Source organism: Columba livia, chromosome 14, assembly GCF_036013475.1.
Source record: "Columba livia isolate bColLiv1 breed racing homer chromosome 14, bColLiv1.pat.W.v2, whole genome shotgun sequence".
NCBI lineage: Eukaryota > Metazoa > Chordata > Aves > Columbiformes > Columbidae > Columba > Columba livia.
In genome coordinates, this window is record NC_088615.1 from 19,066,529 (window position 1) to 19,084,467 (window position 17,939).

Genomic DNA, 17,939 nt, shown 5'->3' on the forward strand with positions numbered 1-17,939 from the left:
CCGGGAAAGGAAAGCATAGCCAAGGGCGCTGGGGAACAAAATTCTTAATTTTAAATGGAGCCTCTGTTACATCACTGAGTATTTTATAACCACGGAGAACAGACAATAAGATTTTATTTTCTAAGACACTGCTTGAATAAATAGGCATCGTAGCTTGCTTTCTTTATCCAGGGGGATGTCGTGCAAAACAAGTACTGGGTGATTTTAATTTAGGGTGTTAAAGGACCACAACTGAAGCTACAAATTTAAACCATCAGTGGATCAAGGCTTTCCTCCCTCCTGATGAGTGAGTTATTCACCAAGCGCTACACACAAAGCAGAAGCCAGTGGAGGAAACAAATCCCACGCTGACAGCACCTGACCCTACACTGAGAGCACCAAACTCCCTCTCACGCTGCCGGGAAGCTCAGCAGCATCGCACCAGACTCCAGCAAGGGAAAAGCTGGGAGCACCAAGCGGGGCAACTGAGAAAACAACATGGAAAAGGTCCTGCTGTCCCGAGGCTGATGTGATCCCTGAGGGGAGCCAGGGCTTTGCGAAACTGGCACAAATCCCTTCGTTTCTCTTTCAAAAGATTAAACTAGTCTAATCGCTCTGCTCCACTGACTTCCCTCCCTCGGCAGAGACTGATTTCTGCCGATGAGCAGGGCCTGGCTTGTGCTAAACACAGGGCAACCAAAACGGCTGTCAGCTGCAGCTGGCATCCCTCTGCCTAAGTACTTAGCCAAAATAGCCTGGGAGCACTTGGCCACAGAGAGTTTTCAAAGGAATGTCAAAATTCTCTTTTTTCTCAGTGCAAATCTGACCTATTTTTATCTGGCACTTTCTGGAAGAGATACACAGGCATTGCCACAGCTAGTTGTAAACTTTCATTGCTTCCCCAGGAGAAATTGCAGGCAAATTACAGACTAGCGCACTCTTTTTATGTCTCTCCTGCTTGGGGCATGTCAGCACTGCTGCATTCCCTTCTACCCCAACGCATTCCTCCCTGCCATGTCCTCTCTGTGCTTACTGACGGACATTAATGACCTGCCTCCATAATTAACACGTCCAGCACCATATTTGGTGTGAGGTGAGCACTCAGTGTGATGCCAACAAGATGCTGGAGAAATCATAGAGTCATCTAGGTTGGAAGAGACCCTCAAGGCCATCGAGTCCAACCATAACCCAACGCTGGCACTGCCCCATGTCCCTCAGAACCTCGTCTATTCACCTTTTAAACCCCTCCAGGGATGGTGACTCCACCGCTGCCCTGGGCAGCCTGTTCCATCCTGTGCATGCTGAGTGGGATCGCTCCCGACTTCCCGCTCCACTCGAGCATCTCTCATGGCCACGCTGTGCCTGAGCTCCACCTGCTGCATTAACCCTGAGCAAGGGCAGGGTTGTGTGGGGACACTAAGCCTGTGGTTGCACCATGTCCGATATTCCCCTCCCCGTGTGCTTCTGCTCATTCTCAGATGCCGCGCAAAGCCCCGCATTGCTCCTCAAGGCACACAAAGAGCTGGTGTGGAGGAACAACCTTCATCCTTCATGTTTCACCATCTCCAAGGGGAAGGTATTACTAGTAGATATTAATTATCCCTCTCCCATGAAGAGAGAAATACATATGAGCAGTTTATACACTGTTATAGTAGCAGGGAAACTGAGGCAGAGCAGGTGAGTGCCCGTGTCTCCGCAGCTCCCACCCCAAGTTCCCACCCCCACCATTCCCAGCCCAGGTCCATGCACCTGAACGCCCTGGGGCTGGAAATCCCACAACCACTGGCTTTTTAGGCTTTGAAACTTCCTCCAAAGGGAGAAATCCTACCATGAAGGTGAAAAGCATTGCTACCGAAATGTGATCAAAGAGAGAGTTATCAACTTAAGTGTACTCAGGAGTTTCTGTTCCAGATGAGAATTATCAATGAGAAACCAGTCTTATAAGGTAGCTGCTATTGACAGGGAAATAAAAGGAATACAGTTTCTACCAGACAGACCTAAGTTCCTCCAAATTGCTGTCAGCTTGAAATATCTTGCTGGTAATTTGTTTTCAAACTCTTTCTCCCTAAATTTGATTTGTTGCTGTACGGTGGATGATCTATTCTGCACAGCATCTCAAAGAGCATTCCCGGTGTCCTCTCGCTGATTGTTTGTGAGCTATCACTTCTGGGAGTTGGCAGCATTTATTATAAAAAGGGACATCATCACCTGAAAAGCAGATTTTGTCTGAGGATGCAGTATCTGCTGCTCTCACAAGCAACAGCCGAGATTACTGGGAGGAAAGTCATCAGGGAAAAAAAATCACATTTCCTCCCTGTCTTTGAGCTCGTCCGCATGGGCAAGCAGCCCTGCTGCGTGTCTGTACCCCGGGGGAGGGAGAATGGGGCAGCATCTTCTAACAAGACTTGAACAAATCCTTTTGCTTGGGATCCTTTTTAACCAGGAGAAAACTGAGTAGGATTTCCTGCTTCCTGTGGTATTGTAGCAAGAGGATTAGCATCACACCCAGCAATATTTTTTGCTGATTCCTGCTCGCTCTTATGTGAGGGAGGAAAAGGTAACACCGACTTACGAAGTGTCCTGCTGGGTTCATTGATGTCTCCTATGTGGTGTGTGTGGGGCTTCCATGCCTCTGAACCACCTCCCCCAGCTCTGCAGAAACAAGGTCACTGCATGGGATGTATTTCTGCACCTTCACACAGAGGTAGAAATGCAAAAATCACGTCTCACCTTTCCACCTGGATCCATCCTGCCTGTGCGTGGTTGCCAATGAGAAGACCAGTGTCCTTGCTCTGGATTTCTCTTTCGAGCATATACATGTTTCTTCTCCTGTCCTTTCCGTACCCTCAACCCACTTTGATCATCTAGGTGTTCCTGCTCCGGCAGGCGATTGGACTAGATGATCTTTCGAGGTCCCTTCCGATCCATGACATTCTGTGACCAATGTTTTAAGCACATTCGGACAAATTCTAGTTCTGAGAGAGGAGCTACCAGGGGTTAGTTATATGGTTTTAAAAGTGTGGGCAGAATGGATGGACTCGCCTGAGCCCATCCTGCAGAGCACAAGGTGCCAAGGGGCTGTCCATGCAGCTCCCCTGGAAACTAAGGGTCTCACCCACCTTGTGTGCATGGCTGTACTAGACAAAAAAATGGAAGAAACTGTAAATACCTGGCACTTGCTTATTTCTGGATCTTTCCAGGAAACTATCGGCACCTTTAGCATAATTCTGCTCCCCAGCTTGTCGGCGGTACCTGTAGGTGGCTTTGTTGTGGAGAGGGCACTGCAGGTACGATGTCAGGCACTTCACGCTCTTCTTTGGACAGGTCTTGGTGCCATCCAGAGCCTGGAGAGAACGGAAGTGTTGGGAGCTGCTGGAGGGATCACCCATCCACCTTGGCACTAGAAGACTAATAACTGGTGCAAATGCTGGAGAGCAGCAGAAAACAGAGTGCTAACTCAGCTGCCTGTAATTCCACCACACTGTTTACCTTGATATCATACCAGGGAAAGCTCCACTTAAGCAACTGTAACATCACCAAAAAGACTGAAGTAAGAAAAAAGAGAAGGAACATAAACCTCTCACTATTGTTATTTTCAGAAAGCAACAGCAGGAAGAGCCAGTTGAAAGGCTCAGAGCCATCATTCCTCCCTGGAAACCACCCCATAGGACAGAATACCCCGAACCCTGGGAAAGATCTGTCCCACACCCACCCCAGGGGACACGAGCCTGTGCCCACGGGCAGGTCCCTGCAGGGGGCTGCCTGGGCTACCTGAGTGTCCGAGCTTTGGCCACCCTCTTTCCTTTGCTCCGCCGTGGAATGCCCCGGGCAGATGGACTGACGTGTGCCCTGTTGGGAGCAGCAATGTCCCCGGTGCCACTGCCAGGGCTTGGAACACCACTGTGTCCCCAAGCACAGGTATTGCAACAGGGCTACTCGGGAACCAGCAATTTTTCCTCTTTGCAGGAGCAGGCTGAGCCTTTCCGAGTGACTGAACGGGGTGTCAGCCAGGCAGGAGCAGCACAAATCAATCTCTAACAGCTTAAAAAATATTTCTGTATATCAGATCCAAACCTTTTCCTCTAGAGTCTTGGGGCAGAAATGGAGTTTTAAAATGCTCAATTATTTATAGTTGAAATGCTGGGAGAAAAACCAGCCTCATTTGTCCTGCTGGGACAGAGCGTGCGCGTCCCCATCACCCACTGCTTGCACAATGCCCAAGAGCAATGAGATCTGGAGGGGGCAATGGCGAATGAAAAGGAAGCAGGAGTTCCCCAAAGTAGGGTGCAAGCACCTCAAAGCCAAGCCAGCTCACACAGGGACATGGTCAAACCCAATTACCACAATCCTGAGGTATGACAATTGTTGCTTTCCTGCCTGGGTGTTAATTATCACCAATTAGGTGGTTCCCTAAGTACAGGCTGCTTCTGGGAGAAAGGACAGGTTTTGTAGACACAGGTGTTGTGTCAAAAGGGATGTCAGGGAGTTTAGAGCTCTTGGGAGGGAGCCTGTGGGGGTTCCTCCACAAGAGGACTGTCTACCTAAGTTTCCTTTTCTCTTTTTTCCCCCCTGTGTTTTGGAAGAACAGCCGCTTGCCAAGGGCCCGCTGATCTCTGCCCAGTGAAGGAAGAGACCGTAATCTGAGGGGACACATGACGTGAGGAGCAACAAGAGATGAAAGGGGGAAAAGATGAGAGACCACAGGATGGAGAACCAGCAAGCATCACACAACTGCTGGACAGGGGCAGGGAGAGTTTTGTGTGGCTTCTGAACATGAATTAATCATTATGGCTGTGCAGAATCTCTCTCCCTTACCAAGTTCCCTGCTGTTTTTGCCTAGTGTTTATGGACACGCAGTGGCATGGGGAGAGCAATGTGGAGGGATGGTTTGATGCCAGATGAAGTACCTTTGGTTGCCTAATTTGGAACAGAAGAAGAGAACAACTAACTGGGGTCCCCATCTCTCTATTCCCTTGTGGGGAACAGAGTCCGCCCCCCCCATCCTGAGGAAAAGGAGCATTAAGAGGGATCTGAAATCCCAGCGCCTTTCACTTGCTGCTTTGGATTATGAGGAAAGTGCCTGTAACCATGGCAATCCTTGCAGCCGCATCCTTCCCCGCTGCAGCCCCGGGACTGGCGGACATGGGGCCACCCCTTGCCCCAGAGCAAGCAGGTACTGGTTCTGTCACCTGTGGGTCACCATCCCCTGTGCCACCAGCTGGGTGCCAACAGCTCCCAGGGGTTAGGGACAATTGTGCCATAACAGGACCTGCTTGGTGCAAACACCAGCAAGAAACCCTTTTGGTCCAGCTCTGAGACAAGCATCATCCTGCTCCAGCTCCACAGCATCTGTGCTTCTTTTGCAGCATGATACTCAGGAGATTTTGGGCCACATCATCCAGCGAAACCAGTAAGATTACAGCATTTAGCAGCTGAGGAACTGGTGGTTTGACTTTCTATTAGGATAACATTGTTTAATTCCTTGCACCTCAAGACTGTTTTCCTGCACAGCTCTGTTAGAGAGGCCTGCACATGGAATATTAGGGATTAATGAGACAGGTGATTAAATACAGTTCTGCTTAAAATTCAATCCCGAGAGGATGGATGGGGAACTGCCCTGCTGTGAATTAAGTGATAAAGTGGAAAAAAAAAAGTAGAAAACATAGTGGGGAAGTGGTTCTGTTTCATTAGCACTATTGTGCCTAATGATCCCAGTGCCTCTGCCCACTTCAGGTGCAATTTCAACGTGATTTTGGTAGAGCTGCCCAGACTCTGCTGTCAGCAACCCTCTGCCGCCCCGGCTCAGCTGTGCCTGGGCACAAGTGCTCATGCAGGGGCTGGCAACGCAATCAGCAGGGGAGAAAAAGGGCAGAACACAACTTTTTATTATACTGCCACTTTCTTGTGCTACTGCTCTATTAATAAATCTCACCCGCGCTCCACATTCACCTCCAGCACCTCCTCTAAACCACCCTAGCTACATCAGTTTAGCAGTTGCCACCAGGCACAGATGCGGCCCCGGGGGACAGTGCAAGGGGTACTTTAGGGTGCAGAGCAGCAGCACGTATTTTTCAAGCAGACAGAGCCCCACAGTGTCTCCTTATATCTGCAGAATCCATCTGAAAGCCTGTGTGAGTCTAGAAGTAGAGACATTGGGAGGAGCAATAGTAAACCAGTGGGAGCACTTTGAATGCACGGCTCTGGAAGTGTTCAGCAGCAGCAGCCAGCACCATCATCCCCTCCTTACAGATGGGGAAACCGAGGAAACTATTTGCCCCATGTCACTCAGGAGAGCTGGGATTACAGCAAAATCCCAGATTAGGGAAATCTCAGCCCTTGAACCATAAATGAGTCGTCAGAAGTCAGCATCAAAGGCTGTAAAATCTGAGCCTTGCTGCCCAGCTGGCATGTGTGGTTGGGGGTGTCTGGATGCTGGCAGGTCTGAGATGCCCTCAGGACTGCCCAGCCCTGTGCCCTCTGCTCATGGCTTCGGTTTCCTTCCGAGAGACCAGACTTCCCATGAGCATCACTGAAGTCATTGAGAGCAGATAACTCCAAACCATCCATCTGCTCACAAGGCTTCCCTGCCCGATGGCGTGCACAGACTGAGCTCCTTCCGCTCAGGAGTAGCGGTGCCCACTGCAACACCTGGCTTTCTGCTCTTCTAAACCTTGTGTCTGGATAAAACGGTCCCTCATGCTGGTCATAGAAAAGCCAATTCTTGACTGCACAGTTGCTGGGGTTCAAATCCCCGCTTTCTCTCCCACTCAGGAGCAGAGCAGCCTGCTTGTAAGCTTAATATTACTTGAGGTTTGCTCAGAGTTCGTGCCCCAGGTAGCAGTTTGATGGAGTGAGCCAGTCGTGAGTGCTTCTGATGGATATAAAAAGGATATGCAATCAGATGTGCACTTAGGCAAGTGTATTGCTGAGTTAAATGACTTCAGTTTTACTAAGCTAATTAAAACTGGAACAAAGCAAGGATCAGATTAAGGTCATAATTAATAGCTCTATAGGTTCAGATTTTCCACTCACCACATAAATACTGCATGTAACCAGATGAAGCCACGGCCCATAGCTGGAGGGAATTAGTGTCCTGCTCAGAGGTCTTTGGGAGGCAGGATCTATTTTTGAGCAGTGACCTCCGATCACCGAGACAAGTGTTAACCTCACTATCGAGGAGACCCCCTCCCTAAGGCTTGAGTGTCTATACCAGCCCAAGTTGCTCCTTTAAAGAGAATCAAGTGGACTCCGGAGGGGCGAGAGCCCCTCGATCCCACCTCCCAGGTAATCAGGGCAAGAGCCACCACCCACCAGCAGAGATGACATCCCTCTGCTCTTTCCACACAGCCATTTCTCTTTTTTGGTCATTTTAATGCTTTGAGTATTTCTTAAAATGTCCCAATTTGTGGGGTGGTTGTTGATTTTTTTTGAATTTTTTTTAAGGCCGGGAAAGAATGAGGTAGTTAAATATGGGCTTCTAAAGTGTTTCAATAGCTTTTAACTTAAAATATAAAAGCCGATTGCCTCTCTAGGACCCTGAAGTTGATGAAAAGTTTCCCAGGCCAGTGATGGTGTCAGATCAGGATGCCGCTCCAGCAGCTCAGTGGGACTCCACCACACCAGATTACATCCAAATTTAGATAAAAAGAACACGAAATCCTGCATAAAAGCTGCAAGTGTTTGTGTCTGCCCGTCCAGGGACAGGCAGGACTGGCTGCCTCCCAGCCCCGGGACTCTCTTGTCTCCCCCTGGCCAATGGAGAACAGACATGACAGGGATGCACACCCTCTGCACCAGGGCTGGCCCATTAACTTTTCCTTAATGATTTTTAAATTTTATATAATTAACAGGAAAAGAGAAATCTGTTGCAAAATGAGTGTTTAGCTGTTTCCACTGAGGGAGGGACGGGCAGAGGGTGGGGATGCACAAGAGGGTCTGTCAGGCAGCAGAACCTTCTCTGCTGGGTACCACAGCTGCAGAGCTCAGCTCCACATCCATATCCATCACCAAACACCAAGGGAGCTGTCATGGCTCAGGGACCTGTGTCCCCTCCTCCCCAAACATGCTCCCTGCCTTGGGAAGATGTTCCTGAGCAGTAAGATAAGTGACAAATCAATGCAACAAAACGCCACAACAGTCAGGTCTCTGAGCAAAAAGATGGAGAACCCCACGCTGAGCACCTGGGCTCACACAAACCTGCATCCTTCCGATCGGCCCCATCCTGCCTCCCCCACACCGGGCAGGGCTGAGCAGCCACAGCACGGCCGCCTCGCCTGCGGAGCTGCTCTGGGTCATTCTCATGGCGATGGCTGGGAGATGATTCATTTTTTTCCAGGCCAGCCCTTTCCTGCTGGGTTTCCTTCTAGCCGGCAGCCTGGAGAGAGGGCAGCACGGACAGGCTCACAGCAGCTTTGCAGCATCCCCTGGCTTCTCAACAGAGCAAAAATAAATGCCTTTGACACAGGTTGTGAGGTTTCTGTCCTGTTACCGAAGCACCAGTACAGGCTTCAAAGGGAGACGTCACAGCTCAGCTGGAGCCCCTGCAGCCAGCGCTTGCTGATGCACTCACCCTGCGTGTGTGGCCACAGTCAGTCACAGAATCATTTCAGTTGGAAAAGATCCTCATGATCACCAAGTCCAACCATAACCCAACTCCAGCACTAACCCATGTCCCTGAGAACCTCATCTAAATGCCTTTTAAACCCCTCCAGGGATGGTGACTGCACCACTGCCCTGGGCAGCCTGTTCCAATGCCCCACAGCCGTTCCTTGTGAATAGTTTTTCCTAATATCCAATCTAAACCTCCCTTGGCACAATTTGGGGCCATTTCCTCTTGTCCTGTCACTTGCTACTTGGGAGAAGAGACCAACTCCCTCCATGCCCCAAGCTCCTTTCAGGCAGTTCAGAGATCAGAAGGTCTCCCCTCAGCTCCTGTTCTCCAGCTGAACCCCCCAGGTCCCTCAGCCGCTCCCATCACACTTGTGCTCCAGCCCCTCACCAGCTCCGTCGTCTCTTCTGCACTCTCTCTGGTCCATGCAAACCCCACTGCCTCTTTTGGCTCCCCTTGCACCCACCACATCCCCTCCCGCAGCCACCCCAGGCCAGGCTGTACAGGGCACAGACACCTCTTGGCACCCCAGCACAGAGGAAGGACGGGCAGGAGCACAACTGCAGCATTCCTCACCACCATTGCCCTTGGCCCTGCACTGCTTTGCTGGCTGCGGGCAGGCACTAGAGCCAGGCAAGCAAAGCGTGTGCTCTCCTTGTCTGGGAGCACAAATCACTCGGCTCTGTGCTTTTCCCATGGGCTGGGCGCTCCCTCTCTGAGCCGTTTGTAGGTGAGCACGGGCAGGGGGTTCCTCACCACAGCCACCAGCTAGGGACAGTGACAGGCTCCATCATCCTCTTCCTGTTAACAAAGACAGCTGCTTTCAGTCTCTTAAATGTGACCAGATGAGCATCATCTGTGGGTGAGCAGCATCTGGGGATAATAACCTGCACCTCTTATAAAGATGTGCTACCTGGATTTTATCCCACCACAGGCAGAGCAGCAGCTCCAGGCAGAGCCGGGAGGTCTCTGTGTCTCCTCCAGCCAGCAGGATCTGTCCCTGGAGCAGAACGCAGCCCAGCAGCTCCGGAGGGGCTGGCGAGGGGCTGTGTCCCTCCCACTCCTGAGGCCGGGGGACGATCACCCTGGCACAGCCAGGACTTTACAACTGCCCAGCAAAAAGCAGCTTATTTTGACAAAATAAAAGGAGAAGCAGTGTGTTTAGAGGCAACAAAGCTCTTTGGGTGCACACCAGTAGAAAAATACCCATTGCTTGTTCCAGCTTTGGCAACGCAGGGAGAGAATAAGCTCAATTGCTGTTGTAAATTAAAGGTACAGGTGATTTGATCATGGCACGTGTGAGTTTTGCTGTTCGGTATTGAAGGGAAGTTGCTCTTTCTGCTGCTCAAGGTAGATGAATGGCAGGCACAGACCTGGAAGAAACCCCATGTTCAAAGCTCAAGCCCAGGTGGGATGAAAATCCCCCTAGGAGGGGTTTGCAGAGCCGGGGCAGCCAGCCCAGCCCTCCCCTGCCCCTTCCCATTCTGACATGGTGAAATCTCCCCTTAACAACGTGAAGAACTGCAGCTGCCTCATCTGCAGAGTTACAGCTCTCTTAAGAAACTGGGGCACAGTCATAACGCCGGGATGATGACAGTGTTGTCCCCCTGCCAAGACCGGCCGTCCTGCCGGGCGAGGGCCTGGGGAACGCCAGTGTGCCAGCATGCCGACCAGTTTCCTAAAATTAAATTAAATTTTACATTTAAGTTAAGTATCCATTTCTCCCCACCCCTCAAAAAAGCCCCCAGCTCCCTCCCAATGCACTATTTGAAAATTAGCAATTATTTAAATCCCTCAGCTACTGTATGAATACAGGCAGGGATGCAGCACTCAGACTATTACAATTTTATTGCTGCTGATGCCTGTGTACCCTGTGTGCCGCCCGCACACCCACCCGCACCGGGGCCAGAGCAGCCCAGAGCAATCACAGTTTCTTTCCAAAACCCCCGTTTCTTGCTCAATTGCACCTGGACGCCCAAGCAGATGCTTTCAAAGTGCCTGCTCTGCTCCCCACAAGCTGCCCCTTTGCCCTGCTGCCACCCCCTGTCCTCCCACACCACAAAACCCCTCTGGCTGTTACCAAAGCAGAAACATCCGACTTCGTGGGTGCGTCCTGCTGTAGTTTAATGCCAGTTTTAAAATTGGGGCTTTTTGCAAAGAGCCCAGCACTGGGCTTGTGCTACATTCACACCCAGTGCTTTTAAGACCTTTCTGGTTGCTCTCCAAGCAGCTGAGCTCCAACGATGCCCCAGCAGCTGGTGCCCAGCCCCATGGGTACCCATCTGCTGGGGGGTCAGAGGGGCTTCCCAGCACCTCCCTCACCCGGCTCTGCTCCTCCTCATGACTTCTCTGAAATGCCCAGGGTGCTGGGTCTTTATGCCGGGATTTGAGGTATTTGCATTCTAAATCCTCCAGATTTGGACAAGTTAATGTTTTAAGAGGGTTTTTGGAATGATCTGTTAATGTGTACAGGGTGGGTTTGTCCTCTTGTGGCTCAGAGCCTGGAGCAGCTATAAAAGAGGAGTCAAGAGCAGAAGGGTTTGCCAATTACATGATCCTATTGTTAATTATCTTAATTATGAGGCATACACTGCTCGGTGACTTCTCCACCCATGGCCTGTACTGCAGCATGCAGGTCCTGAACCCTTGGGGCTTTGCATGGAGACTTGGCTGGACCTTTTTTGGGGCCCCTGGGCAATGGGGACAAACCCTGAGCAGTGCAGGGGGGGCCCCATCACCCAAAGGGCTCCCCAAAGCAGGGGGGAAAGAGGTGGGAGACGGGGGTGCTGGGGGTGCTGAGTGTCCCTGGAGCTGAGCCTGGAGATGCACCAGCATCCCTCTGGGAGGGTCCCCGCAGCATCCCCGTGCTCAAGGATGCTGTGGGGGATTTAGGGGAGATTTATGGGGAAACCTGAAATGTCCCTTCTGGTTCTCCTCCACCTGCAGCCCCGGGGCAGCTCTGGCTGGATCAATCCCCTCCCAGACGGTTTCATAGCCTGAAGTTGCTGTTTACTAAAAGCAAATGTTTTACTGTTAGCTAATCCAGCTTGTTTGCAAAAACCCCGAAGGCTCATTTTAATTGCAAGTAAATGATTCTTAACGATATAAATCAGAGCCAGCCGAGGCTGGGAGTGTTTGTGATATCTTGCACTGTAACCAGGAGTCAAGAAATGAATTAGTCTCAAATTGAAAAGGGGAAGGTTTCCATCTGAAATTGGGCAAATATGAGACTTCATCAAGGAAAGATAATCACTTTGCGGGATAATAATGATGCTTCAGCTTATCAGTTTTGCATGGAGAATCCTTAATATGCCTGTAGCGGATTTTACTGCTGTGAACGGTGCAAGAGACAACTCAATAAGAAAGCTGATAGAGAGAGAAGAGCCGCCACAGCCCCGGCCCCAGCGCTTCCCTGCCCAGCGGCTCGAGCCCACCTGGCTTTGGAGAAAGAGTCAGGAAAGTTACAATAAACCATAGAGATGCCAAAGTGTGCTCTGCCAGCATCTCCTGTGTCTTATTGCAGGGGTGAAGGTGACCATCCCCCAGGACACCTGCCCAGAGTCCCAAGCTGGGACCAGCAGGAGTTTGTCACTTGGTTTCAGTGCCAGCTGATTTAGCCCCATGGAGGATAAAACCCTGACCAGGGGTGTGCAAAGGGACGGGGTGATGAAATAGCTGAGGCCTGGCCTGTTTCGGGTGCTGCTCCCCGTCCCATTCTTCTCATGTGGGAGGTTTTCCAAGCGCAAGGGATGGATTCAGACTCACAGACACTCAGCTCCCCCTTCGCTCCCCTTTAGACATGAGGAAGCTGCAGCTGGGGCATGGCCAGGCTGTTTTGGAAGCAAGCGGCACAGCCACTGTCTGTCCTCAGGGTAACGGTGATCCCCAAAAGGGGATGGTGGTCCCCAAAGGGGGACAGTGATTCCCAAAGCCACCCTGGCCCAGGGGCCGACAGGAACCAGGGCCGGCTCCTGTGTCCAGACACCCCCTGCTCCAGACAAGGGCCCGACTTCAACCTGGGAACTCAGCACTGACTTCCAATGAGATCAGGCAAAAGCTTAGATTTGAGCAGGGTACTTCGATTTCTCAAGAGAGAGATGGAGAAGGAAAAGGGGAACATGGGACATTTGGTTTGGTTTAGCATTCAGAGAAACTTTCTTTTCCCAAACTCAGGCTGAAAATGACTCAGTGTTTTCCTTCCCAAATTGCTCCCATTGTTTGCATTGATTTCCACTTCCTGATGCCCGAAGCATCACTCCGGGAGCTGCTGCCGCTCTGCATGGCTGCCGGTGTCCCCTCAGAGCAGAACAGCCTCGCCTGGGCTGAACCAGCTCCCTGCCAGCCCTGGGGCGGCTCTTCCTGCCCCTCAGGGACACAGCCACCCCTCGGGGACACAGCCACCCCTCGGGGACACAGCCACCCCTTGGGGACACAGCCACCCCTCGGGGACACAGCCACCCTTCAGCCGGGGTTGGTTCTCAGGGCTGCTGGAGCCAGCTGGGCTGCGGGCAGAGGAGAACTAGAATAAACATTTCAAATTTCCCCATAAATCTCTCCTAAATCCGCAGAGCACCCTTGAACATGGGGATGCTGCAGGGACCCTCCCAGCGCGGTGCTGGGTGTACCCCCGGGCTCAGCTTCGGGGACTCCTGGCACAGAGGTGCCCCCAGCATTTCCATCTCCCACCTCTTTCCCTCCTGCTTTGGGGAGCCCTTTGGGTGATGGGGTCCTCCCCACACTGCTTGGGGCTCGTCCCCATTGCCCAGGAACCCTGAGAAAAGGTCCAGATGAGTTTCCATGCACGGGACACCCATCCCACCCATCCCATGAGGACACGAGAGGGCGGTGGGACTGGCTGGGTGCTGGGGGCTGCTGCTGCAGGAGGGTTTTCCACAGCAGAGCTGCTGGACCTGTCGGCCAAAGGGCTCAGACATCGCACTCACTTTGCTCAAATGGCACTGGTAACTTGCGTACAACGAGAAGAGGCTGTGATTGCCCCGACTGTAATATTTCAGGCTGCTGGGAGGATGCAGCCGGGCTGGCTGGCAGCGAGAGCCCGGCGCTGAGCCAGGCACGGGCTTTGCAGCCACCGGGGCTGTGCCTGCTCCTCCCGCTGTGCCCTGACCTCCTGTTCACAGCCCGGGACACAACGCGCTTCCCATGGGGGGTCTTTCCCAGGCCAGGATGGGGGTCCCGGCCCCCAGGCGCGGGGGTGATGTGAGCAGCCGGCTGGGGAGTGGGCGCAGCTGCTGCCGAGCAGAGCTGCGGGTTCATTACCAACCTCTTCAAAACCCGTGCTTAAAAATATCCCCTGTCTGCCCAGGCTGGCTCAGCTGCGCGGCTGGTCCTCATCTCCCTCTCGGGATATAAATAGCTGGTGCTGAATGGCAGCGCTGGCCCAGCGCTTGTCACGCTGCTGCACAGGAGGGGACGGTGGCACCAGCCCGGAGGGGTGGCCGGGGACATTGGCCGGGCAGCCCAGCTGTGTCCCCAGGTCGAGCTGCAGCTCTGGGTGTCCCAACAGGAGCCGCTTCCAGTCGGGAGCTCAAAGTTAAACGCAGTCAGGGAAAGCACCAGGAAAAGAGGCGACCCATTGGGGAAACGGGTGATTTTGTGATGAATTTTGTGGCAAAACTAGAAATTTGCAGAAGTGGCATCTCCTGCATTAAAGTTCTTTGGTAGCAGTGGGTGAAGATGCTCCCACACCATGTGTCTGTCCTCCAGCAACCTCCCATAGCAGTGCTGGATGATGTACCCAGGAGGAAAGAAAATAGATGCTAAACCAAAAGACAAATGATTTTTTCTTTTTTCTATCTTCTACCAAGAGCCTGGCATTTAATAATGAAGGAGACTCAGATGCTCAGATATGCCCTTATTAAATGAAAGATGTAAATGTCTTTGCTTAATCCACTGCACAGCTAAATGCAGGGCAAAAGATTTTAATTCTTTTCCTAAACAAGTGGCTGCTCCGTTATTCTCCAGTGTGGCTGCAGTTTCCTCTGTCCAGGAAGCTCCTCAACTGCTTCATCATCTTTCCCCCCAGACTAAAACCCGTGTCCCGCCAGGAATTCATCATTAGTCTCCACATATCAAGAAGATGATCCATCACACACAAAGAAAGGAGGAAAAGTCCGCACGAAGCCTGCCCTAACCGTGGCAGCGCATTGTGTCCTTGGAAGCAAATGAGTCGCAGTGCCACCGAGAGATGCTGCGAAATAACCCTGGGTGCTCAGTGGGCTGAGCTAAGCAGGAGGAAAAATTCATGCCCAAAGGCAAGGTGAAGAGTTTCTTGATTTTAAATGATATTTTTGAATTGGCAGTGAAGTCTCTTCTGGGAAACGGTTGGAAAAATCCACAGCAAACTCAGAAAATCCTCTTGTAATTCTGTCGCTGCCTGTCCGGGCTGGGGCTCGGCTGCAGAGCCACCAGTGATGGCCTTGGTGGCACAGCCAGGGTGACACTGAAAACGGGAGTCCCTTTCCCCACCGCGTCCCTCTGAGCTGACATGGGTGTGTCACCACGCGGAGCAGATGGGGACATTGCCCGTGGGGACAGAGCTGATCTCTGCAGCCCCTGGGCTGCCCACCACCGCCGTGTGGACTCTGGGACACCGGCTCTCACACTCCTATCCGTTTCCACCAGCACCATGTCCTCCTTCATTTAATCCAAAGGAGTGCGGTGTTTAATTGCCTGTTTCCTCTGCTCTGAATTGTTGCCCTTTTCAGCATCTCTGCAAAAGAAAACAGGATACTCTGAGCTGGCCACCTGCTTCAATGGCCAAGAAGACATCATGTGTGCCCACCAGCATCCTTGTCTTGTTTTGCCATATTACCTACGCCTTTGAAAAAGTCCTTCTCCATGAAAAATGGTCGCCTCATAACTAGGAAAACAAGGCAAAGCTCAGTTTTGGGCTTCCCTGCTGACACAGGGCTGAATCGGTGCCCAGGCTGGGAAAGGCTGTCCCAGGGTATGGCACTGGGAACGGCCGTGAGCCCCTTCATGGCCAGAGATGGCCTTTGCCTCTGTCCCCAGGCCAAGAAGAGCAGCGGTTTAGAATGGTTTCATGAGTCCTCCCCAGTGCATGAGCCGCTGCTGCTCCCTGGGATGATGGTTTCGTTGGGAAGGGGCAGGGCGGGAGGGGACGCCGGGCTGGGCTCTGTGGCCCCTCTCCGGAGGAGACATCTCTGTGCCACATTAACACGTCAGGCAGATATAAACCCCGACTCCCCTTCCAATCTCCAGCTGCTTTCAGGAAACCTGCAGTGGTGGTTACGCTCACATAAGAAGATTATTTCTTTTCTACACCGGGCTTTTTGCCTGCACAGTCAGTTACTAATCATATCTGTTTAGCTAGTAAACTTGAGAGTTTATCAGTCTGATCCCTCACCTTTATCAGATCTCAGTCTTGCTGAGTCGATGAGCATCTCTTACGCTTCCTGGGCTCCCTGGCAGATCTCTGCCACTCATTTAAAATATGTGCTGAAATGATGCCAGGCTCAGAAAAATTGCCTCTTCTGGAACTCCCTGCAGCTCTGAGCAACCGGTCCCCAGCCCAGCACACAACCAGGAGCAAGTGGCACCAAAAAGCCTCGTACCCACCATGCTGCAGTCCCAGGGGGGTCTGTCCTGGGCAAACCCGGTCGTGGGTGATGTGGGTCTTTGAAGAGCTTCACAGAGTGTTCAAGCAATTGCAGTGGGAAACGCCAAAGCTGCTCTGTGCGTGGACCCCAAGTGCACACACATATGCACACGCATGTGCACACACGTGCACACACATGTGCATGTGCGTGCACACTCTGGGTGTTGGGCTCAGAGCTGTAGTTTTTCTCACTCATTATATGCCCCAAATGATGCTCCTGGTGCCCTGAGCAATGGGGAGATGCCGTGGGTGAGCTCCCCTGTCCTCTCCGGTCCTCAGCAGGGTGAGCGGTCCCGCTTCACGGGTGACTCCAGCAGCAGGCACCGAGGAGCAGGGCTGGCTGCAGCGGCAGCAGCAAAGCTCACAGCCGCACCACAGCCCCGGCTGCAAACCTCCTCCAGCCCCGGGGGTCATGGTGAAGCCACCGTCCCTGCGTCACCCCCTGCAGAGCGCTCCTGTTTCAAGCCCTGGCATCACCAGTTGTGCGCTGTGATTTATTTTGCTGGTTCAGTGGGGTGCTGCTGGCTCCCAGGGCTGTGCTTTGCCTCTATGGCTTTTGGCAAAGCCCCAGTGCTGCCTGTGCTACGGGGTGAAAATGAGCCCAGAGCCTGGTGTGCAGGTACAGCTACAACCAAACCCCGCTTCAAACACCTGAAGAGCCGGGGAGTGCTACATCCTCACACAGCTCTGGTGGGGCGTGCAAAACGAGTGTCCCTTTTCCCCCTGCATCGCTCTGCCTCAATTCCTCACTTGCAAAACAGAGATGAAAATACCTCCTTACACGGCAAGGGAGCTGGGAAAATAGCTGGCTGGTCTGAGAAGCGCTCAGAGACTAACGATGAGCCCCACGGGCAGCCTGCACAGGAATTGATACCCTGGGCCCCGCTGAGCGGTGCGGAACCTGGGTACCACAGGGATGCTCACTGCCCTGCATCCCTTGCAGCCAGTCCCCAAGGCAGCGGGCAGAGCGGCGTCCCTGAAGGGCTGGGTCCCACTGCATGCCGTCCTCAGCGTGGCATTTCTTGGCTTGGCTGTGTTTGCAACCTGAAGAAATCCTTTCAGATAGGAGAGCATGCAGACCTTGATGTTCTCTTTGGAGGCATCGTTGCTGCCAAGCCCAGGATTAAAGAAAGCAAGGTATTAAAGAAAAAAAGGTATAATACCCACAAAGTATTTCCTTAGCTGCTGGCGCCAGGCATGCTAGGGTATGCAAGGGTTAACAGCACAGCCAAATTCCTGCTTGGCTTTATTTTCTTAATTTAAAATAAGCTTTTTTTCATGGGAAATGGCTGGGTGTGTGGAGTAAAACTCGTCACTCCAGGGATGCTCAGTGCTGCTGAAGCCAATTTCAGGAGTAAATACGTATTTTTAATGTATTTTTTTTTATGAGGCAGAAAGGCGACATGGCTGGATGGTAGAGAACTTACCTGAGCTAATGGCCCAGCTGGAGCTCTTCCAACCAGCCTGTTTAAGGAAATGGATAGTTCGGGGCTTTGCTTGGGCTTTAAATGCTTTTAAATAGATCTGTGCTATTTGCTTGTTCTCTCAGTCCCTGCCATGATGAAGGAGGTGGGTTCTGCTGGCCTGGGCCATGGCTGGTGGGAGAAGAAGGGCAAAAGATGCTGAAGGTGCACCAAGTCATGGACCCGGTCATGGACGTGCTGACAGAGGGCTCGCTCTTCTGAGCCGTGTGTGATCCTTTTCATTTGGGCC